We start from the raw sequence: 25,776 nt of genomic DNA on the forward strand, positions 1-25,776 counted from the left end.
TTCTTTCAATAAAAACAGAGTATTCTTGGATAAAGTATTCCTTTTTTTTTTCCTGATAAACGTCTTAACCATGAAAGATATTTTATGTAGTCTTGTTTAAGTTAGTGGAAGGAATATATATTAAAGGCATTAACATGTACATTTTGAAGACAATTGCTGCTTTAAAGCATTTACCACGAAAAAAATGATAGCTATCTGTTCCATTACTTTGTCCCTTGCAGTAAGCATCCTCCACAAGACCACAATGATGGATTTACAATTCTGCTATCTGCAGATATATATACCAAAATTTGGTGCCGTGCTTCTTGTTTCTCATCTTAAAGTATTACCGTGCACGCAGGCTAATAACAAGGAGCAGATTTTACGAGGAGTAACGTTTATGTTATTAAGTAAATTAAAAATTATAATCTTTCGCTTCCCTACTGCAGGTCATTGCCTTGTGTGGAAATGTTAAGAATACAGGTAAGAAAAGGGATTAGTGAGGATAGAAGAATTGGAATTAATTACACATTATGAACACTAACGTATCGTAATATATAAACACAAGAATCTTGAGATTCTCAGTGTAACAAAATGTATTTTAAGCCGTTGTGCCTTTTGATTGGTTAGAGTTGAAGGTCCCTTCTCAGTACCAAGGCTGAATGAGACATGGACCTATAGTTTAACGTGGAATCCGAAAGGTTCAAATGTGTAAACACTCCCACAGAAGATCATACTCGAAATTCCGCGCACCAAAGACGCACGCGTTAGCACTAGAGCAACGGAGATGAGTTTGATGATGACAGTGAAGATGCCAACAATCTTGTGTAACTTCTGTCCAGTACCGATGTAGGAGTTTGCAATTTCTTTTTTGGAATGAAAAATATCTTAATGGACAGTAAGTACTTTTTAAAACACTTGTATTTTATGAAATTGTGCATTGTTTGTTTTAGAACTTGATGCAAGGGCATCGTTGTATTTGACGTCATGGATATCTTTCGATCTAAAGTACTTGCGTATTCTTTTTTTCTACGTGAGATGCTAATGTTTAAGAAATAGTATACCCAATTGAAGACTACAGAGGAAAAGGAGGCAAGTCAGCTTTTTTATAATTTTACACAATTGCCCTGTTTTCCACTGAGTTACCTCTTTCTTCCTTTGTAGGCGAAACCTTTAACATTAAATTTCTTAGTTAGTAACCTTCTTCTTACTGTGGGATTTAGTTCCTGCAAACCAGTGTTCGAAGTGGAAAAAAAGCAGAGGTGGTATGTTTTATTACGATTTTGACTCGACATACCGGCTATCTAAGTGTTGAAATACAATTAGGGTATGTTGCCTAAAAGATTGCATTTCTATTTACATAAAGACTGAAAACCATTGGACAGCTTCCGATTAGAGAATTCATATTGCTCAAGAACCGAGTTTTTGTTTCCTGCAGGAAAACTCCCGGACTCTCTACTTCACTAAGGGGCATTCCAAACCCCTGGAAGATCCTCCCCCATAGCAAACAACTCCTAAATTCGTTTATGCTCAAAACATGACATTTATATGCATTAATGCAAGAAGACACACACACACGCATAAGAAAGAAACAATTCAATATGGCACATCAAAATATAAACTAGATAAACTTCTTTGAAGACACCTCTTTTAAAAGCAAAAGGTAGAAAAAAGATAACCAAAATGTCTGTGTTGTTAACTTAGAAATTATTTCTACATAAGAAATAAAATCTTTTTACGTGCGAAGCTATTCGTCTATTACTGTGTATAAAAATGGATTTATTAATGGTATTTCAGCATCTACTCTCCATTGACGGTATGTCTTGGTCACTGAAAAACCAGAGGTGGTATGCCTTCATTACTGAAAAACCAGAGGCGGTATGGCATACTACCGCATACCATCTCACTTCGACCATTGATGCGAACTACACCTTTCTGGTTACATAATTCTGTCAGGCTACATTTTCGACCATTTTTTGACTTACCTTCTTTCTCTTCTGTAGTCTTCAATTGTTAACTTGTGTAACTTCCACTTATCCTTTTGTGTTATTTTTCAAATCTCTTTTCTCGACAATTTGGTTGTGAAGGTAGCGAAAATTAAACAAACCCATAATTTTTTTTTTTTATTACTATCTACAGTGTACATGAAAACCACTTTTTAAATTAGAGTACTTTACACTCAAGAAAAACTTATCACTAGCCTGCCATTTTGTTGTTATTAAACTGGGAACTAAACGTACTAAATAACGTACTAAACTTTGGAACGACAAGGTTAATGACTTTCCGTATTTAACATTTCTTATTTTATTTTATTAAAGGCAGAAGAATATTATACCAGATATTCACTCATTACACACATATAAATAACTTTCAGAAATTTAGCCGAAAATTCCAACATGGATTTTGCGTGTATTTAATCAATGTTTGAGAAACTTTGTTCTAGCGCATTCTTCAACGATTGAGAATCATTATTTCAGCTGAACTGTGTTAATGTTGAAATAATGCCATGGCGGAGATATAACTGCAAGCAGAGAAATCTGGAGGCTAGTGGAATTGTGGGAAGGAATACGATGTGTATTCAGAGTTGCCGGAAAATGTAAGACTGCCTAGTTCCACTGCTGAAGGCAGGGCATTATTAAATCTTTGTAAGAACAGTTACAGCCAGTTTCATTTAACAAATATTCATTGAATATCTTATCGACTGATTTAAGTAAGAAGTGTCATTATGCTAGAAAGGTGATCCTTTATGGTTAGTAATAGGGAGTAACTTACAAGTAAGGGACCATATGGTTGTCGCGCAAATCAGATACAGACATACGCCATCTGATTGAGCATGAAAAGATATGGAGAACACAGAAATTTAAGGTGCTAAGGGCCATAGGGAGCGGAGTGAGGAAAGAGGAAACATTGAATGTCGGCAAAATTGAAGAAAGTCAGGAATGACGGGAAAAGTTAATTTCTTGCAAACAGAGAAAGAAAGTCAACCAAAAGAATGAAACTGAACATATCAAGGGCATCAAGACGAAGAAAGAACATAATCAGAGTTGCCATCCGGACTGCAGTGTTGCCATCGCTGCATAACATTGATATGGAAGATATAGCACAGTATAGCAATTCATGCACAAGGAAAAATATTAGTAACACAAAAGAAAATTGAAAAGACTCTGTACACGTGCGTGAAAAGGTTTAACGATAGTCGTGAGTGAATAATGTACATGAGGGAGGACAAATATAGACATGAAAGTGAATGGGGTACACATGATAACACAGAAACGAAAGTGTTTGGGAGCATCGTTCCATGATGATGATGATGGTCGCTGAATTCCCCAATGTGAAAGCATATGCAAGAAGATCAGCGACTATGATGAAACGGGATTTGCAAATCTTCCTGGAAGTTTTGTGGCCCGATCTTCAGGGTAAGGATCGTGTTTTGCTTTTCGTTGACTCCTGGACTCCAAACAAGGATGACACTCTTTACAACATGACAGTTCCTGACGGTGTTCAGTTCTACAAAAAGCTAATTCCTCCGAAATGTACAGGCCTTATACAACCTGCTGATGTGTTCTTCTTTCGTCCATTCAAAAACATGGTGAAGTTCATCACAGATACGTTAGTGTTCTCCAGTATTAATGTGTGGCAACGTGAGAACTTTCTCCGCCTTCAGTCATTTGTTCATTACCAGTTTTCCTCTACGCGATTCCAAAAGATGATACGTTTTGCGTTTTTCAAATGTGGCTACTCCAATGAACATCCTGGACAGTTTGAAATACCTTCCGCATATTGCTTTGGAAAAGGACTCACAGAGGAATGCTGCAGAGACGCGTGTGACCAGCTTGCTTTCATTCGCTGTGCTCACTGCGAGAAATGTTTGTGTGTTGACCACACATTAATTCGTGATCTTCACGTCAACTGCAATTAAACTACAAATGGTGTGTACTATTCTCTATTTTCCTCCATTTGTATTCACGCGGGTGTAATATCCACTCACGACTACGTTAAACCTTTTTACGCACGTGTACAGAGTCTTTTCAATTTTCTTTTGTGTTACTAATATTTTTCCTTGTGCATGAATTGCTATACTGTGCTATATCTTTCATATCAATGTTATGCAGCGTTGGCAACACTGCGGTCCGGATGGCAACCCTGATTATGATCTTTCTTCGTCTTGATGTCCTTTTTATGTTTAGTTTCGTTCTTTTGGTTTACTTTCTTTCCCTGTTTGCAAGAAATTAACTTTTCCCATCATTCCTGACTTTCTTCAATTTTGCCGACATTCAATGTTTCCTCTTTCCTCGCTCCGCTCCCTATGGCCCTTAGCACCTTAAATTTCTGTGTTCTCCATATCTTTTCATGCTCAATCAGATGGCGTATGTCTGCATCTGATTTGCGCGACAACCATATGGTCCCTTACTTGTTAGCTTGTTAAAAATTTTATCGAACTGTGTTTCAAACTGAACATACCGTAAGACGGGGTTACTTTGCACAAGATTTAAGCAATTTTAAAGAAAATCGCGTGTAACTTACAAACGTAATGATTTAGAACACTATATTTTAAACATATATAAGCTAGATATATATAAGGAAAACATTAGTGCAAGTTCATTAGTAAACATTCAGTATGACCATAGTTATTGAAATATAAACTTGGTGCAAAGCAGCCCCATAGGTGGGGTTACTTTGCACAACATACAAAAAAGTATGTGCAACATACGAACATAACGTTTCTGTGCAATGTCTTCACTTCAGTATTTTTACATTTTACTTTCTACTACACAAAACTGCATGCAGTTTACAAATATTGATATGAAAATGATAGTACTGGTATCAGTACTTAGTTTGAATGATCAATATTTGTAAAGAAAATTGTCTTTTCTGGTTCCCTGCACAGGAACCACATTCTAATACTTCAGCATATGTCCCACAAAAATGCCAACAGAAAAAAAAAAAAAAAAACCCGTGAACTAATTTGGCTTGGTTATTCCTTATATCCAAAAATATCATCCCAACTGTAATCAGTGGAAGATTTACGAGCTTTGGGACTTCCAGGCTGAAACCCACCCAAATTGCGTGATTTCTTTTTTTAAAAAATGTAATGTTAGTCATTCCTATGCGTATAAGCTGCAAGTCTCTCAAAAGTGTAGTGATTTAAAAAAAAAAAAAAAAAGCGCCTTTATGAGTGAAGCCCCTCTCAAACTACTTTTCTGAATCTGCCACTGTTTATAATTTTTTTTCCCAACAAGAAATTCATTCCAGCATCTACCTAAATAGGAAATTTACCTAAAATGAGAATGCAGCAGGTTCCAATAGTAATAATTTCCTATCCAAGAGGTCTTTTGGGCTGGTGAAAAGTAACCCCGAGTAGAGGCTCAAACCGCCTTCTCCCAGTTTTACTTTTTTTTTTTTATGACGTTAAAACGTTTCATATTTCAATTTCAACTATTGCATCAAAGTCCCATTATACACAGTAGTATTCTACGAAACTGACTTAACTTTAACGGAAATTCTTGTACGTGATATCTTTCAAATTTCGGTGGCCTTTAAAGTGACTGCTTTCCATACCTCTACAACAACGAACCATTCCGGTAATTAGAACTGATGTTAACAGCCAACATTATATCCAAAATACAGTTAATGTTCTATCTGACGATGGCAGTTGAAATTTCCTCTTTACAGTTCATGGTTTTACCGACAGAGGACTGTGCAACTCTTTTCATATTTTGTGCAAAGTAACCCCTGATGTGCAAAATATTTACAATATTTTTGACTTCTAAAATCCGTGTTGGATTTGTTGGGATTTTCGCTTTTCAGAAAAAAAAAAAAAAAAAAAAAACTCATATAATGAAATGATGTTGGTACTACCGGTAATAATTGTTGGCGTAAACGGTATATCCTTTCTTTCTCTGGAGAATTTGTAAGTCGGTCAGCTGTTTAAACGACATATTGGTATCACATTCAATGAAGTTCTAGAGACTTTCTGCGATCGAACTATAGGGTCCATTTTTAATACCTATGCAATAGAAGATGCATGAGACGAGACATACTTGTTAGAGATCAAACTACTACCCGGGTTTATATCCGAGGCCTATCACATACAATCGTGGATTGGATCTGGGGACCCGGGAACGGAAAGAACGGGCATTAGCTGCTTGATCGTGAAGTGGCAAGCGGAAGAAGAAGAAGGAATACTACTTTATTTTTATTTCAAATACGGACGTTTCAAAAGCAACTGTCTTCTTGAGTGAAACTTGGAAAAAGAAAGCTGTAAATTGTCTTTGGTATTCAGGAAATAAAATAATTTTCATTGTACGTAGGTTCTACGTGTATGTTGAAGGAAAATGTATTATTAGTGACTAATAAATACTTGTCCCTTTGGAGTGTAATTGTATTCGTAGAGCAGGTAAATACATATAAGAAGGAAATAGGTTGGTACAGAATCCCAAACTTCATTAACTAAAATATAACCATGTATTTTAAACTTTTATATTTTTCTAACACTACATTACTGACAGCAACTATCACAATACGTGAATTATTTAGAATTTGGAGCACCACTTCATCTGGATCACAGCCACAGAGAGCTGCTTGGCTTTGAATGTCCTTCGTTGTCACTTTTTGAATAACCGTGAAACCATCATCAGAAGAAGAATTCAATTATTTAAATCTTTAGGCAATTTCACTGGTTCAATCTCAGATTGATTATCTTCCAGTCGAGAAGAGATGAGCTCAATCTTATCATTAATGATATCTTTATATTCGACAAAACTAGGATTTACACCAACTCGCAGTATTCTGTGTATGTTTTGTCTTTCGTCAATATATTCCACAAAATTTACTATTCTTGGCTCGTTTTCCTTTACTGAAACGGTCGGTTTATAAAAAAGTCTTCGAATAAATCTACTGATTTTCCAAAGTAGCATGGCAAGCAAGGACAACAGTACCACTCCTATTATTACAGTCTCTACAGTGAAACCAATATTTTGGTAAATGCAATCCAATATTTTCGGGGTCAGGGACTTGATATGGGTTACAAGATAATTTTCCTCCATATATCTGTCGAAGCTAGTAGTCTAAAGAGTCAACCTTGTTCGATTTTCAAAATGGTGAAATTAGTTGTGTATACAATGTATTCTCTAAACAATAGTCCGTAACTTCTTATCCAAACATATACCATTGTTGCTGTTTCAGTTTTCAGCACGATAATTATTTTTTGTTAGAATTGACTTTTTAATGATGGTTACATTCTCAATTCATCGATAAATTTTTGATAAGTCATTATCCATCTACCGTCATTGCTCCATTGGATGTAGGCTGCAAAATATGACACAGTAAAGTTAGTAAAAGTATTAAAAGAAATGCTTGAAATTATTTATCTGTTTAAGATTGAAATACATACTACTTATCTGATGAGTTACTGCATTCAATATTAGATTCAATCGTGCAGCCCTCAATTTACTCACTCAATAATAGATTCACCCTGTGATAAGCTGTCCACAAAAGAAATTGTCCCAGCCTATCTTTGATAGGTTTGCTTTAGTTACAGACTGGGTTGCAGTACACTTACTTTTCAGTATATAAACAGGGCCGATTCTACCATATGTGCAACACGTACATTTGCATGGGGCAGCAAAATCTGTCATAACTATATTATTTAAAATAAAAATTTCTTGTTGGAAACAGACTCCATGATGATGGTAGTTAAATTTACTAAGCTAGTCTATTTAAATTAGAGATGCAAAAAAGCCGGCTTTTTTGAATCGATGGTTTTTTTCACATAAAAAGCCGGCTTTTTTGGGAAAAAAACGAGAATTTTGGAAATTTTGGCTTTTTTCAACTTCATGATTTTTCTATCTAAATAGCTTTCTTATAGTATATTCTATAGTTAGATAAAAATTCCATGACCTGAATGTGATATTTCGCTCTGAAATTCACCATCAAGATGGATGGAGCACATGTTTTACGAATTAAAGCTAACATGAAGAATGTAGTATTTGAGGGTAATTTTAGAGGCTATTTAACTTTATTTTAACTTTTGAGTTATCGACATCTTTTTTCTTCTCTAGTTTGTCATCCGTGTTTCATTTCTAAGAGCTTTTAGTACTCTAGCTTCTAGCGCAAAAGTTAAACTTGCCCGTTTTTCTATTTATCCGTCAAAGCGTACGTTTTTCAATATATCCGTCAAACCGTACTTCCACATTTCTGTTATACTGTAGCTGTGAAGTGATTTAGCAATAATTTTCCGGACACAACCTTGAATACCAATTTATACAAATAATCAGTAGCGGATTTAGAAAAGTACTTTAGGAGGGTTTTTTCTGATTGTTTCGTTTCCTAAAAAGTACTAATTTTATTTGGGAAGTGCTTGAAGTTTATGAGTACAGGCATAACTAATATTTCGTTTCGTTTATATGTTTAGCAATAATCTTCCGGATACAACTTTAAAAATCATTTTATACTGAGAATCAGTGGCGGATTTAGAAAAGTATTTTGGGAAGGGTTTCTTACTAATGTTTAGTTTTTTTTAAACATTCGTAATTTTTATTTGACGGGAGCTTAAAGTTTATGAGTAAAGGCATAAATAATAGATATTTCGTTTGTTGCAGACATTCCGTAACTTTGGGGAACGGGCTTCAGTCCGAAAGACCGCCCCCCTAACCTTCGCAAAACCGTCACTGCTGGTAATTAGTAATAATAACGATTTAAAACCAATAAAAAAGGAAGTCGCCCAACTCACAGTACACGCACTATTTCTACATTCACAGATGGAATGAAGAAAAGCTTTGTCAGAATGGTCGAATGCTGGTTGAATCCCGGACTTCCCGATAGAAGCGCAAAAACTAATCACTCAGTCATGTTTGTTGTGCAGTTGTATTTAGCTTAACTTAAATATATTCCGTAGTCTTTTTTTTTTTGGGGGGGGGGGAGTTCCATAATGATATGTTGAATCCCTCTTGTTAAAAATTCAGAAAACTTGAGGATTGGGTAAACTGTGATGGTGGTTCTATAAAACTTAACTGTAGAATTTCAAGAATATACAGAACCAAAAGCTCTAGATGTGCAGCCTTTAAGTGTATCATATAAATCTAAGTATTTCTCTTATGTTTTATTTTAATTTTATTTTGTTTCAAAAAGAGGGTATGGAATATTTTGAAGTAAAAATACTACATACTATTTTGCTAGTTATTTGTGTATTCTTTAAAAAAGATGTGTTTACTTTTAGGGTTGGCTGATTTACACCAACTTTTTTTTTTTAATAACTGGTTTAAACCACAAAAATAAAAAAGAATGAAAAATACGAATCGTGTGAACTTCATGGTAACGTTTCCAGATATCAAACTACCTGCAATAGTTTTATTTCCCTTTCACCTTTTAATCAAGGTGTCCCATGTTCAATTCTCGGTCGAACCACAATCCTTCTTTCATGCGTAACCCAAGTAGCGGTTCGGATGTCAGTTTAAGCGAAAGTCTTCTCCTTGATAACCTCGGTATTTCGTAAGGATGTTAAGCCTAAATATACGAAACAAACCAAATTGTATATTTCTACATGCCTAAATGCGTGTTGTTTTATAAAGAAGCCAATATTGCTTAAATATATTGATAGAAATTGGCAAAATTTATCGATTGCCTACGTAGCTTCCAACATTAGCTTGGATTGGACTTTCAATGATATCTACGTACCGGTACTAAATTTGTAATTTAATACCTCAGTTTTAGCGTACTGATTATGGTACGTTGACCTTTAAATTTTATATGCAAAGCAATAACAGGATTTTCCCGTTATTGTCTTACATTTCAAGTAATGACGGGATTTTCCCAATGGCTAGGGCGGGAGATTCTCAACTTAAGAAATTTACTGACCGCACTTCTTTAAGCTTATGGGAGTTCTTCCGGCATAACCCCGCTGTTGCATAATAACATCAAGGCGAAACAAACTTAGGCTATTTCTGTGAATATGTAATATAAATACATAAAGCAAAAAATCTAAGTCAAAAAAGCCTGGTTTAAACCAAAAAAGCCTGGTTTAAACATCCCCCAAAAAACGGGTTTTTGGCATTTTCAAAAACAACCACGGTTCTTGCCAACTCTGCTTACTTTTGTATATAGGAGGTTAAAAAATTCTTATTATATACATTGGTTAATCCTGTGGAATTCATAATGTAAATATGTTGAAGAAAAATTGTTTGAAATATTTTTTCGAAATTCATAGTTTATTTTCGATGTTTTATATTATTATCAGCATCAACCACTAATTAAATGATTTTTTGTGTTATAAAGAAGCGATACAAAGTCTGTTTTATCAATTTAAAGCAGTATTTTGAAAAAAGCCCAAAATTTCCGAAGCAAAAAAGCAAAGCAGAAAAAACCGAGTTTTTTTTCCAAAAAAGCCGGTTTTTTTTCCAAAAAAGCCGGTTTTTTTCCGAGCCCTTGCATCTCTAATTTAAATACTAAAATACATTCATAAATCATGTTTATTTCTCATTAGTTTAAGGTCACATGCAGGGAGTAATCTACACCCCCCCAACACCCCTCCAAATTTCTTTACACACACCCCTGGATGGAAAAGGAATACTCTCCCAAATCCAATTGTATCAATCAGTATCATATAGGTTATTTATTACATCGAGTTAAAAAAGGTTTAGCGTTTAGGAAAGAAGACAATATTCGTATTTACTTATTTCACTTCAAAATACGAAGCGACCTCGTTCTCATGTACGGCTTCGAGAACCACATGACCTCATTGTTTCGGGCGATATTTCGATTAAAACAGTTGACAAAACAGACCGCGGATACCTACCCTCCTGGGCTCCGCGGTCGTTTCCGAGGAAAGCGATTGATGGACAGATGCAGATGACTGAAATTGGCAACGCCTTGAGCGGTCATTCACTTACCTTCTCCTCAATAAGGAAAAATGTGACAATATAGTAATAAGCCTATACCAGATTCAGTTGGTATATAAGTGCTACTCTGCAACAGGCTCGCAACCAGAGGGGGGCTAAGGAGGGCCTGGCCCTCCCTAAATTTTTCATGTCCCCTCCAGACCTCAATACAAAATGCACAATTTAGATATTTGTAAGAGAATTTTTAATGACTTGGCCCCTCCTAACATATTCATGGACCCCAAAGCTCTGTGGCTGGTTTCGAGCCTGCTCTGCAAGTGGTGTATCAACAGACGGACGTTAGAAGGGTGTAGTCAAAACGTTTTTAGAAATGAAGAGATCGATCGAAGTAAGAATTATATATTTTTTAGACTGAGTCTAGTGTTATGCAGGAACGCATTTGGCGCTAGCTTAATTTTTGTAAAGTATATTTTAATTTACGTAAATTGATTGAGCGGAACAGGGCTCATAGCGAGTCACCTTTTAAACTAAAATTGACTTTTTTTCAAGTTGGTCACTAAAAGTTCTTTTTCACTAAAAGTTACTTTTTTTAAGAGGTAAAGTGACTTTTTCGTGTGATTTATGTTTCGTATTGGCAGTTTTCTAAGAAAAATATAAAAACAAATGGAAAAAGGCAGAAACTTGTAACTCATTACTCTTCTGAAAGCTTCAGTACTTGCTGCCATATGTGAAACGGTTGGTGGATGCTTAAGCTCTCAAGGTGAGGTTGAGAACCCTTCTGTGTCTATTCTTTCTTCTATCATAATAATCTTTTAGTTTTCTCTCGTAATGGTTAACGCTCCGTTCAACGTTGTGTGTATGTGTTTGTGTGGTTAATCATGTTCGTCTTGTGTTATGCTTCTTGTATGTTCTTCTTAAGAGTAGGTGATGAATTTGAATATTTCACGTTTTTGAGAACTCTTAATGCGAAGTTAAATATAATGTCTGGGATGAAGAAATTCGGAAATAGGCCAGAACTGGTTCTATTTACTTAGAAGCTTTTTACTTCTGCTAAGTTTGCCTACCGTAACTACAAAGAATACTTTGAAAACCTAGGAAAGGAGGAAGCTCAAAAAGAAGTAAAGAAGAAACAAAACAACAAACAAAGAAAGAGGTGATGGAGAAATTGACAAAGGAAAAAAGGGTCATGATGAGATTTTGGTCACTTTTCCGTGTGCTTTTGGCCATTTTTGGTCACTTTTCAACTATTTACAAGAGATCAGACCACTATGAGCCCTGGGATTATTAAAATTATATATATTAAAGAAGACAAAACAGAAAGATAAAACAATTGAAAATTGAATTTGTAAATTGAAAAACTGAATTTCTGGAAAACAACTAAATCAATGAATAATTTTCTTATGAAAGATATTCAGAGCCAATAACGTAGCCAGGAAGAGGCAGGAACTAGAGACCTGCACGGGCCGGGCCCAGCCCGAGGCCCGAATCCCGGCCCGGCCCGGCCCGCGGGCCGACACTGATTTCTCTTTAGGTCGGGCCGGGCTGGGGCCGATTAATTGCAATTCTTTAATAATTATCGACTATCGTTAAACGATAATTAGAATAAAGGCAAATGTTGAAGAAGTGTGCCCGTGAGAAATGTTACAAAATAAAACTTTTAAAATTTACCGGGCCCGGGCCGGGCTTTGGTCAAGAATTTTAAAAACTCATCGGGCCGGGCTGGGCTCGAGCCGAAAATCTCCAAAACTTTTCGGGCCCGGGCTGGGCCGGGCCTGGGTACATTCGGGCTGGATTGGGCTCGGGCCGAAAAATTCGGCCCGTGCAGGTCTCTAGCAGGAACGGAGATTAAGAGATCAAATAATATTACAACAATTAACGTTAATAACAGGGTTAGAATATTAAAATAATGAAATTGGAACTATGTACAGTATTAATTACTAAACGAATGTGATTTCAGCATGGGACGAGGGATTTTTTTTCCCAATTAATATTTTGAAAAAAAAAAAAAATCACCCACTAAAACTTGCTGGAGTGAATAAATTGAAATAATAGCAGAATTTTGCAAAATAATTAGACTACAATAATTCGTATGTAATCAATTCACATGTAATTACTGGGTAAAATAGTGGAGGATAATTCCTAAGTTTAATAATATGTAATAATAAATTCTCAAATGTGTGAACTTACTTTATTGAACCTACCACTGCGAAGAGCTGATATTATTATTATTATTATTATTATTATTATTATTATTATTATTATTATTATTATTATTATTATTATTATTATTATTATTATTATTTAATTTAGTTTAATTTATTTTTATCAGTATAAAAGCATGAATTTTAGAGCTTGACAAATATTATTTTTACTATTTATGACGACTATTTTGATACTAAAAAAATGGTGTTAATTTGACAAGGAATTATTAATCCGATATTATTTTACTTTATTTTATCATTATGTTTTATTGTTTCAGTATATAGCTTACATTGTATGTAATATGTGTTTATATAGCCTGATAAAGTGCTGTATTTTTGCCGTTAGGCTGTTCATGGCACAGAAATAAACATTATTATTATTATTATTATTATTATTATTATTATTATTATTATTATTAGTAGTAGTAGTAGTAGTATTGCAATAGTTGCGTAACAAAATATACTGTTTTCTTGTTTGATTTGAGAGCACACACCCCCTTTTATTTCGAACACCCCCCCAAGTAAAAATTTCTGGCGTACTTACTGGTCACATGGGCAGTGTTAAAGTAAATGGTCAAACAAATCCCAGCATGAATTGCTTGATTGTTGTCAAATACAAGAACTCAATTCTATAACAGTAGCGAACATCCGTTCCATTTCTCGTTTTCGTTTCTTATCGTATACGGTTGTGGAAGCAATTGTATTTTGAAGAGGAAAATGGAAATGCTAACAGAATTTTCACCCAAAATAATTCTTGGTCTATACTAGAAAAACTATATAAGAAAGTATTGAATTTCATAGATAATTTAAAACTCCACACATACACACACGAGACATGTATTCATATTAAAATATTCTTTAAGCTTGTTTTTTCATATAAGACAGTTAACAGCCATCTGGACAGTTTAATGTTTGATTCCATGCCAAATTGTTTTGTATATGCAAAACAAAAGGACGATATATGAAGACAATTGCTCTCACAGAAATTTGTTCATGTTCAACTTGTTCTTTTAGTTTTGAATAAAAACTTACGCACATGCAAAAAAAGAAGAAAAAAAGAAAGTCACATAGTAGCAGAACTTATGACAACACTCGTACACCAGACGTCAGTGGTAAACAAAGAAGTTATTTACCAACTTTGCCGCCTGCACAAATATGCCAGACGCGTAATAATTATTAATAAATTAAATACGAAATCGTCCTTTGGAATATTATTTCCCCAACCAAGTGAAGTTATTTCTTCTTTTCCCGTTCCTTCTGTCTATGTTTCCGACTCCGTTTGTCCAGTTCTACTATTTTAGTGTTTTAGACCATATTGTCATATTTAAATGGTTAATAGCTACATCGTAATGCTATTATTTATTATTGTTCTTATTATATGTTTTCAGGGAGGGTTGGATAGGTAATTTACTAGTTACGTTATTATTTTTTTTTTTTTACATAAATTACTCGTAGTTTACGTCAATAGAAAATATTTTTAACGCAAATGTAAAACAAATATCTTTAAAAAAAAAGCATTCAAAAACATGACACAAGTCAAAAGTAGAACGCAAAATACAACTTCTTCTAACTTGCTAGCGTCAAGTGAAGGGTGGCCAAAACTTTCAGAGTTCCGGGCCAAAATTTCGCCCTGCCAACTTCTCTCGGTATAAAATCTTGCCTGCCTAGAAATTGCGGGACGAAACTTTGCCTAAGACAAAATTTCCCCGTTCAAAATCTCGCGGGACAAACTTTCGTCATAGAGATTTTGTCAGTGTGATCAACATATCATTGTATGTATATACACTTAAAATAGTTTACACAGTTGAACCTCTATTAACGGACACCTTGATAATACGGACAGACTTTTGTTTCGTCCCGGCAAGAATATATGCATTATATGAGACATATTCCTCTATTTCACGGACACACTCAGATGTAGATACGGATAGACTTCTCCGTCCCCGTTTCGCACAACATTCTATTTTTATCTTTTCAGAATGGACAGGAACTATTCGTAATTCACACGTATTTAGCACAGAAAACTTCGCCTTTCTGCATTTTAAAAGTAAATCCGAGTACAGTACAATACACTATAGTGCAGAATTCATTTCAAATGATTTAGTTGGTTTCAAGTGTTGATGACACAGGAAATGTCAATTTAATGTAAAGAAAAACTATAGAAGTTGGCCCTTTCCCCTTAAAATTTGAATTTTCGAAAACACCGGGACACGTTACTAACAGCTGTAGAACCTATCTTGGCCGGAATAGAGACGGAAGTTATAAGATAACCGGAAAAAAAATCATGTGATTGCTGCCAAGATGATTAGCGACTGTCACCGAGCTGTGAGCAACAGGTTTATCAAGTCTACGATTTTCGTACAGCGCAACACGTTTGCAGCGGTGCAGCGCTGTCAACTGCTTTTTAAATGGAAACTTTTGACAAAAAAAGGTGTTATGTAATACCCCTGTCTCCCCAATGACAAGAAAATTACTGTGTAAAGCTCCCGCTGTTAACATATACCACATTTACTACATATCATAAGAAACTTAACTTGAAAATTAGTAAAAACCTACCTTGCTCCAATTTAGGTCATATCGTTCAAAGGAATACCATGCTAGAATGTATGATTTAATTTATGTACCTTTAAATATAGGAAAGCGTAAAGTGATTTCTGTAGAAACTTATAAGAAACATTTAAATTATATTTTGATAAATCCATTATTATTGTTAATGTTTTCGTAATTGTTAAATATGTTCTTGTGCTGATTTTGGCTGTAGGATTTATAAGGTAAGTGTTCATTGCGTTACGGGAATTTGATTTTCAGTTTAGCGTCTTTTTCAGCAGCGAGGCTACATGAAATATGGACCTAAAGCCTAACGTGGAATCCGAATCACATCAGCTCTTGCCGGGAATCGAACGCGAATCTCCCACGCCAAAGGCGTGTACGCTAACCGCTTAGCCACAAGGAGCTCGTTACAGGAATTGTTAATTTAGTTATACGTGGTCAGCACATCATCTTCCTTTACCGCTCGTGGCTAAGCGGTTAGCGTACGCGCCTTTGGCGTGGAAGACCCGGGTTCGATTCCCGGCGGGAGCTCATGTGGTTCGGATTCCACGTTAATCAGTAGGTCCACGTCTCATATAGCCTCGCTGCTGAACGGGACGCTAAACTAAAAATCAATCATCATCTTCCTTTACCGCTACTATAGCGGTGCTCCGTGTCGGAGTTGACTTCCTTTTATTTCAAGACCACCTATCTTCAAAGTTAAAATTATGGAAATAGTACAGTAGGATTACCATTTTCTGCTATTCAAATCCTGGACACTTGGTTGGGAGGTAAATATTCCAACCTATGACACGGTTATGGAAGATTTACTTCACTCCTTACATCGATAAGAAGTACCTAACCAACAAAAGAGACACTTTTAAGCAGAGTAAAAGAGAGGGAGACTCCGTTAACACAATTCCAAAAATTAGCTATGGCGTCCCTCCAGTTCTTGAAAAATGACATTGGGCAGATAGACACGGGGGGCGGCGTGACGTCATGGGTCCCCCTACCTTTTCAAATCCACTTTCACCCCTGCTTTTAAGCAATCCCTGTTGCGGTTAGGAAAGTAACACGCATCTTAAGATATCAAGATTACACTGTACAACACTAATTCTGTCCTTTACTGAAAATATGTCTTTCTTATGTATTTCTGGACGAGAAAATCAAATCTGTAGTAATTACGTTTTATGTAACACACCATTTTGTTTTGAAAAGAGACAACTTTGTAATTTACGTAAGCCCAGTATGTGATGCACGGAGCTTTTACAAGTGGGAATGAAATGTGCTTAAGGAAATAAAACATCGCATAGTGTGGATTATATGCTTCTATAAATACCTCTAGCAATAGCTAGTTTTTCTTCCTTGCAGAAATAGATACGCTGTTTCAGAGGAGAATTTCCCCCTCAACCCCCCCCCCCCAAATTATTCACACTTTGTCTGTGTAAACAGGGATAACTAGTTTCTCATATTACACTTCATTGTTTATCTTCATTGAAAGTTCTAGCCGATTTAACATAGAGGGATCAGCCTATTTACTAATTTGTGCTGCCTAACAAAGTAGATTTTAGCGCTGAATAAGCATTTAGTGCAATGGAATACAATGTACTGTGATTGCAAAAGTGAACCTGGTCCATTTTGTTGTATATGGAATCTTACACTTTTAGTTAAATAGGCTTATTAACTATACTTGGCTGTAGGGATGATGATGAGAATAAGTTCTGGTCACCACATATATGGGGCATTACATTCAGGGATGAATTCAGGGGGTAGCCCGGGGGGAATCTCCCCCCGAAGAAAATTCATTCTCCCCGGAGAAACTCAAAAAATTTCAATTACAAAATGTAGAAATTACTTCACCCAATTATTTGCTTTTCTTTCCGTGCACGCGCAGACGAAATCCTCTCTCTCAATATACACATAAATAACGCAGACCCATTCTATATAAATATTAAACATGTAACATCTAAGATAGAATACCAAATAGTCAATAAAACTTGTATTCCTTACGCTATGACCAAGTTTGGCAGAACATGAAATTGTTAACAGTTGAAGAAAGGTTTGCATTTTAGTAGGTACTATACTCTCGCCCTATATTATATAGGTCTATTAGTAGGTAGCACTAGCACAGATTGAGATAGGAAAGGAAAGATAGGGAAGATCTTTCGATCATTCCATATGATCTCTGATGTCGGCAGACTTCAGTTCTTGAAAATGTACAGTTCTTGCATTATTTGAAATAGAGCGCCAAAATCCCATTTCTCGCATCGGAAGTAACATACGTAAATGTGTTTTATGATTATTAAAGTAAACACACCTTTCTTTAATTAAAAATAAGTCAGTTAAAGGGTGAGATTCAGAGGGTGTCATTTAGAGGGATCAGGGAGGAACAGTTATCCCTCCTGGGTTAGAGATTTATATAGAATTTATCAATATAATAGTAGTATATAAATGAAAGATTGCTATTGAAGATGATGAAGATCCTGCTCAGTGCCATGCCATGGGGAAGGGGCAAGCGGGGCGACGGCCCCGGGCGCCGAAGTAAGAGGCGCAAACTTCGGGAAGGAAAAGAAAAAAAGAAGGCAAGAAAAAAGAGGAATGAAACGCATGTGCACATGTGGGCATGTGCACATATATAAAATGAAAGGAAAAATTAATAAAAAGTTCTCAAAATCAAGGAAAAGCAGATTTTACTTTTTAAAATTTTCTCACTTTTCGCGGCAGGTTTGTTGACCTCACTCATATATACGAGGGTACCATCGTATACTCTCGCGCCAAGCGCTGTTTTTCCACGGCACGGCACTAATCCTACTTGAGATTTCGTAAACTAAACTATTGCAGTGCAGAAACCAAGGCTAATATGCTTGATTTAGAATCAGAAGTGTGAGAAAGAATGATAACTTTTTGTTAAGATATTCCTATGTATGTTTGTTTTAGGACAAAAAATATTTGAGTTAATTTAAATCATTTTAGAAACTTCTACATTAGTAACAAACAGTAACTACTGAATATAGAAAATAATAACAAAAATAGCTACTGTAAATAGCAGTTAAAGTTTAGTCTAAAATGTTTTTGCCAGTCTTTATTGGAATTGTTAAACATGCTGCTTTCTTGCAAAAATGCAGAAAAACAACCCTCCCCCCCGAGGAGTTTACATTCCCCGCCGGGAGAAAATGTCTGAATTCAACACTGATTACATTCCGTAAGACGGGGTTACTTTGCACCAGATTAAAGGAATTTTAAAGAAAATCGCACGTGACTTACAAACGTAATGATTTAGAACACTGTATTTTAAACATACAATAGCTAGATATATAAGGAAAACATCCGTGCAAGTGCATTAGTAAACATTCAGCATGACCATAGTTATTGAAATATAAACTTTGGTGCAAAGTAACCCCATAGGTGAGGATACTTTGCACAACTTACAGAAAAGTATGTTCAACATACGAACAGGGGCGTCATTTCAGACTTCGCTTGGGGGGAGGGGGGCAAGAGCACCACAGACATAAGACTTTCACGCTTTGTACTAGTATATTAGTAGACAATCTATTAAAGTATATAGGCCTATATTCCTCAAATTCTTGGGGGGGACAATTGCCCCCTCCTGCCCCCTAAATGACGCCCCTGCATACGAATATAACGTTTCTGTGCAATGTTTTCCCTTAGTGTTTATATATATATATATATATATATATATATATATATATATATATATATATATATATATATTTCACTTTCTACACAAAACTGCATGCAGTCTACAAATATTGATATTAGAATGATGTTACCGGTATCAATACTTAGTACGAATTACCGATATTTGTAAAGAAAAGTATGCATTTTCTGGTACCGGCACAGGAACTACATTATGATAGTTTAGTATGTCTCACAAAAATGTCAATTCAGAAACAGAAAAATAAAATCCCCGTGAACTGATTTGCCTTGGTTATTCCTTATGCCCATGAATATCATCCCAACCACAATCAGTGGAAGATTTACGGGATTTGGAGCTTTCAGACTGAAGCCCATCCAAATTACATGATTTCTTTTTTTTAAAATCTAATATTAGTCATTCCTGTGCTTATAAGCTTCAAGTCCCCCCCCCCAAAGTCCAGCGATTTCTAAAAAATGAAGCCTTTCTGAGTGAAGCCCACCTCGTACTATTTTTCTGGATCCGCCACAATTCATAATTTATTTTCCAACAAGAAATTCATTCCGGCATCTGCGTAAGCAACTCTACCCACACTTTTTTCTCAGAAAAACCATCAATTACACTATATTCTTTACTCAAAATGCATCTTCATTATATTCAGAGCAATAAGATTTATCATTACAAATCTCTAACATGCCTCGCTTATCTACCGCTATGAGCTGTACTTTTCTCTAAAAAAAAAAAAAAAAAAAAAAAAAATCAATAATCAAGAGGAACTAAAAAAATTGAAACCCAGCGCCATCATGAGCTGTGGATTTGGGGAATCGTTCCAGGGGCGTAAGCCTCACAGCTATCTCCACCATGTGCCGGAAGTGCCACTACACCATTAAGCATCTTGCACCATGTGCCGTGGTGTGGGACCATCAGTTAGTAGCTCAGAATGTAATTACTAAATGCTAATAAAAGGGATGTAACATGTGGGGATCGAAACTGATGCCCGACATGATACTTTACTGTAAAGGATATGTTTGAATTTAAATTAAATTCAGATGCTTCAATTTTATAAAAAAGTGACTAGTTGGAAGGAAAGGTAAAGAGAGGAAGGTTTAAATTGTAAAACAAAGGAAGAACACTAGTCTGAGTAATTCCTGATAGACTGGCGTCGTCCTCGTCATCTAGAGTGATGAATGGATCTCTTACTTCTTCTCTCTGGAGGAAACTGGTAACACTGGAACTAGCTAACAACTGGAACCTAATCCTGTCAAGCTGCTAGGGGCGTTGAATCTTCTCTGATGAATCTGCAATGAATGTTATTCTTCATTTCTGCTTCACTTAACAGATGTTATAACTAAGAGTTTCTGAGGCAGTGAACCTTCAGAATGATATAAAATCGAATATGGAAATAGGCTTCTCCAATGGAATGGTATCTCTTCTACATTCGATGTGATCCTCCTCAAGTCTTCATGATGAATACTTCTTGCGTACGTGGTCTTCGTGGTTTTGTTCGACAGAAAGCGATGACCCTTGCGAACAATGAACTAGGAAGCATCAGGCTAGGCGGAGGGTACTGCACGAGCACAGGAAGGGAAACTAGTCTTGCATTTATTGATATCTTCTGTAATGATGAAATACATGCTTATTCAAATTGTCTGAGAATGTACAGTCTGCAACATCAGCATTTAAGTTTATTGTGAAAGACGAAGTCTTTTGCTCCAAAATAAATGTGCACGGGAAACGTCGGGGTTTCTCCTGGCGTGATTTGTGCCACTTAGGCGTTAGGTTGATTCCCTACGCTGTTAGGCGTAGTTTCACAATAAACTTACATGATCATGTTGCAGGCTTTTTACTGCGGACTGTACATCATAAGTAAAAATTCTGTTGTGATAGAATTAAAGATTTCAAAGATTCTGTTGAAATTCAGTCTTAGAAGAAAATACTCTAATTAAATAATGAAAATTGAATTTAACAAATTAATACAGAAGTGCAGCAACTATATGTTACTTCACAGTTACTTCACCGAAGGAAATTTATCTAATTTTAGAAGGCAGGAGGTGCCAGTAGTAATAACTTCCTATCTAAGTTGTATTCTGGACTGGTGCAAAGTAACCCCGATTAGAGGCTGAAACTGCCTTTTCACAGTTTTACTTTAAAAAAAAAAAAAAAAAATTAACTTTTCTTACTTCAATTTCAACTATTGCATCAAAGTCCCATTATATACAGTAGTATTCTACGAAACTGACTTAACTTTGACGGAAATTCTTGTACTTTATATCTTTCAAATTTTGTACGCCTTTACAATGACTGCTTTCCATACCTCTACAACAACAAACCCTCCAGGTAATTAGAACTGATGTAAACCGCCAACATTATAGCAGAAAACAGTTAGATGTTCTGTCTTTCGTTGGCAATTGAAACTTTCTCTTTACAGTTCATGGTTTTACTGACTGAGGACTGTGAACCTCTTTTCATATTTTGTGCAAAGCAACCCCGTCTTACGTTATCCCACGAATTTGAGAAACTAGCTCCAATGTAAACACAATGCTATGAAATTTGCTGCTACTATGATCTGGCTCGAACAAATAGATGGTGTAATGAGGAAAGAAATGGTTACTTTTGCTTATCAGATGTGAAAGACTTTCCTCTAAGTCTATGAGATGATTCAGTATCCTAATTTTACTGTACAACACGAAATTTGTCCTTTGCTTAAAAATGTTATTCTAATGTATTTTTGTAAGCAAAATACGAACCTTACAGTTAGTTTATTCGTATCACGTACACTTTTCCCGAGAAAACACCATATTTATACATTACGTGTATTACGTAAGAAACAATCGTGAATTCTTTAAAAGTTTCTCTCCAGTGCTTGGTAAGATTGGTATCACTATCAGTTTAGCATTGTTATAAAAAAGAAACATTATGCTGAATCATAGAGTGATAAATTTGTTACATAACAATCACCGTGCTGGCACCATTGACGAACAAACGCTGTCATCTGTTCTGTGCCATGCAATATGAAGATAGTGCTTTGTACAGGTTGGCAAGATGGCGTAGAATGTTCTACACAATAGAGCGTCATGCTCTTCAATTATTTCAATTTAATTTTTAACAACAATTTCAATTTTGGCATAATTTAGTGCATTACAATTTTTATAGTGTTATACATAATTTTTTGTATGTTCTACGCTTCTGCCTTCCTTTTTAATTCACAAACTAGTGTGGAAACAGAACTATTTGAAACAGGCCAATTCGTCCATTTTGGAACGGGCCATCTTCTACAATTCCATTAACAACAAAAAGATTTGAAACAATTCTAGTGAAGCAGTCAACTTGGCCTTAGTGCTGTGACTTTTTAATTATAAAATCTCCCGCGAGGGAGATGAATAGAATAGAATAGAAATAGTGCTTTGTAATTACGGGTGTTTGTAAAGTTTTAACTTCTGTGTTGGGTTTCTGCCAGTCATAAAACAAGACTGTGTTTAGTTTTTTTTTGAATGTCCCGTGAATGTAAGAATAACCCTGATTCATTTTGTTATGCATACAGTGAACTGACATTGAAGTGTCAAAGAGGTAGCCTTATCCCTGTCGTCAAAAAAACATATGAAATATATTTGTCGAGTAGGAGATGATCGATGGGCACCACATATCTGTTGCAATTATTGTTTCAGGAACTTGCAAAACTAGATGCAAGGAAAGCGAAGTGGACTAAAATTTACTGTATCAGTGATTTGGAGGGAGCTCAGAGATCACGTAAAAAAGTGTTACTTTTGCTTGACATAGGTCTTCTCCTCAAAATCTAAACCACATCAAATATGATGTGGTTAGTGTATGTGTATTCGGCACGGGATACACGGGTTTGATTTCTTCTATAGTTCATGTGATTTGAATCCCATGTTAAGATGTAGGTTTACTTTTCCTATAGCCTCAATGATGAACAGGACGTTATATCAATCCAACCAACCAACATATAAAACAACATTTTTTTTAGGTGAATAATATATGAAACAACTATTTATTAATACCGAATAAGATTGTGTATTAAACATAGCTTTTAAGCACAGTAAAGTTTCTTTAATGTAAGTACACTTGTGTATTAAGATAATTCGAGATTACAAAAACAACTGGTCAGGTGTATTAAATTGTTCACGATTCTATTTAAGTTCATGTAAAAACAACATTGTCAGAAGATATGCACGTATTATCTTAAAGAAGTAAATAATAATAATAAATAATAATAATAAACTTTATTTTTACGTGCTGAGAACAGCTAAAATACAGCAAAAATACAGCACTTTGTCTTATTCTACATTATTTTACCAATGAATATATAGTACTAGTGATAAAATTATGATTACATCTATAACATAAATTATTAATAATAAAAATACTAACAGTGTAGTGTACGTCAATTAAAGAAGTCTCAAAAATTAAAAGTAAAAACAATTAAAACTACTAAGTTATATTTAAAATTCTAAAGTAAAATCATATTTTAAGATATGTATTCATTATAGCTTTCTAAAATCCTACAGATTAAAATATGTTTTCTATTATGCGGTTGCAATAAAATTTTTGTCCTTGTACCATATGTTGGAACTTCAAAATCAACATTTTTAAAAATATAGTCTGAGGTATATTGGTTGTCAAGTAACTTTTCTACAAATACAAATTCAATCAATTTTCTCCTGTCAGCCAGTCGTTCCAAATTAAAATACGTTATCCAATATTCATACGTGCTAGAAGTCCTAACTTAAAACAAAGTATTCTAATAAAACACTTTTGCACCATCTCGAGTTTGTTTACGAGAGTTTTTGTTAGGCTGTTCCAAGTCACTGATGCATATTCTAGTTTCGACCTTACCACTAATTTATGTAAGAGTACATATGTATTTGATTGACAGAAAGCAGGCCATTGATTAAACAGGTAACCGATTACTTTTCTTGCTTCATTACATACTTTTTGTATATGATCACCAAAGCGTAGTGACCTGTCAAATGTTACACCTAAATCCTTTATTGTGTCAACTTTCTGTATTACAGTACCTTGTATTTCGTATTGACTTACATAATATTGTGATTTGTTACTGTAGGTCATGCACTTAGTTTTCAGACAATTGATACTCATACCGTTATCCTTGCACCACATAATGATTCTATTTAAGTCATCTTGTAGCCTATCGTTGTCCTCAATATTATTTACTACACTAAAAAGCTTAATGTCATCAGCATAAAGTAAAACATTTGAATGATTTAAAACTGTTGGTAAGTCATTAATAAAAATAGAGAAAAGTAATGGGCCCAGAGGAGAACCTTGAGGAACACCGTTACTAATACTGGCTGAATCTGACATGACATTTCCAATTTTAATTTGGTATGTTCTACCAGTCAAATAGCTTTCAAAAAATTTTAGGTACAAGGGTGTTACACCTGTATTTGACAGTTTTTTAAATAGTAATCTATGGTCAACTGAATCGAAAGCTTTACTCATGTCAATGTATATGACATCAGTTTGTGATCTACTTTTCATTGCATAGTAGATAAAATCCGTTATTTCACAGAGATTGGTTACAACTGATTTCCCTTTATAAAAGCCATGCTGTGATTTTTGCAACATATTTTTACATTAAAAAACAAGTGTTTGCGAATGATGGTTTCGAAAATTTTAGAAAATATGTTCAATAAGGTTATCGGCCTGTAGTTGTTCGGATTTAACTTGCCATTATTCTTGTAAACCGGTACCACTTGTACATGTTTCCATTTAGATGGGAATGACCCTGTTCTTAATGAGGTATTGTATATTTTTGACAAGACTGGAGCTATTTCTTTCGAACATGCTTTAAGGATATAATTTGGAAAGCTCCCAGGTCCTGAAGATGCTAATGGCCGAAGTTTACCAATTACTTCAGTAACATAATTTTCACATATTACTGGAATCGTTATATTATTGCTGTTCAGATTACTAACTAAAGCACAATCTAGGGTATTAACTTTTAAATTAAAATTATTGTAAAATACATCTTTAAAAACTTCAGCAATTTGCTGTGCCCCTGTAATTGTGGTACCATTGAACAAAATTCTATTTGGTACACTTTTGTCTTGAGACTTTTTCAAGTTATTCCAAAAATACACTTTGTTGGTACAAATACTATTCTCCAACTGCTCAAAATAACATTTTTTAAGTTTACTGTACATTCTTTTAACATTTTTTCTTAAAACCGAAAATTTTTCATAAATGACTAAATTACCAGTTTTCTTAAATTTTACAAAATATTTTGTTTTTTTATTAATTAATGCTTTTAACTCTTTAGTAATCCAAGGAGCCTTGTATTTCTTCTTTTGTATAATATGCTTTTTCGGTACATTTGCATTCAATATATTTTCCAAACAATCTTGCAATAATACCGTACTGTTATTTACATTTCCTGAAAACCTATCTACTTTCATCTCATTTTTAATGTCCTCGTATAATTGATAGAAGTCTGCTCTTACATAGTCATATAACTCACCTTGAGCTTGAGCTGTATCTGCATTTAAGAAATTTAATTTTTTATCAACCTGCCATTCGAATACGAAAGGTGGATGAA

At 35.0% G+C, this 25,776-nt stretch overlaps 1 long non-coding RNA gene across 1 annotated transcript; it reads right to left on the bottom strand.

Annotated features, from left to right (window-relative positions):
* Positions 1 to 6,455: 6,455 nt before the first annotated feature.
* Positions 6,456 to 15,706, bottom strand: LOC145684659 (uncharacterized). The gene is made up of 2 exons (XR_014131351.1): positions 15,572 to 15,706; positions 6,456 to 7,287 (listed from the first exon to the last, which is right to left on the bottom strand). It is a non-coding gene; the product is annotated as an uncharacterized LOC145684659 (long non-coding RNA).
* Between the last annotated feature and the right edge of the window lie 10,070 nt (positions 15,707 to 25,776).

Source organism: Thermobia domestica, chromosome 5, assembly GCF_964235325.1.
Source record: "Thermobia domestica chromosome 5, izTheDome1.hap1.1, whole genome shotgun sequence".
NCBI lineage: Eukaryota > Metazoa > Arthropoda > Insecta > Zygentoma > Lepismatidae > Thermobia > Thermobia domestica.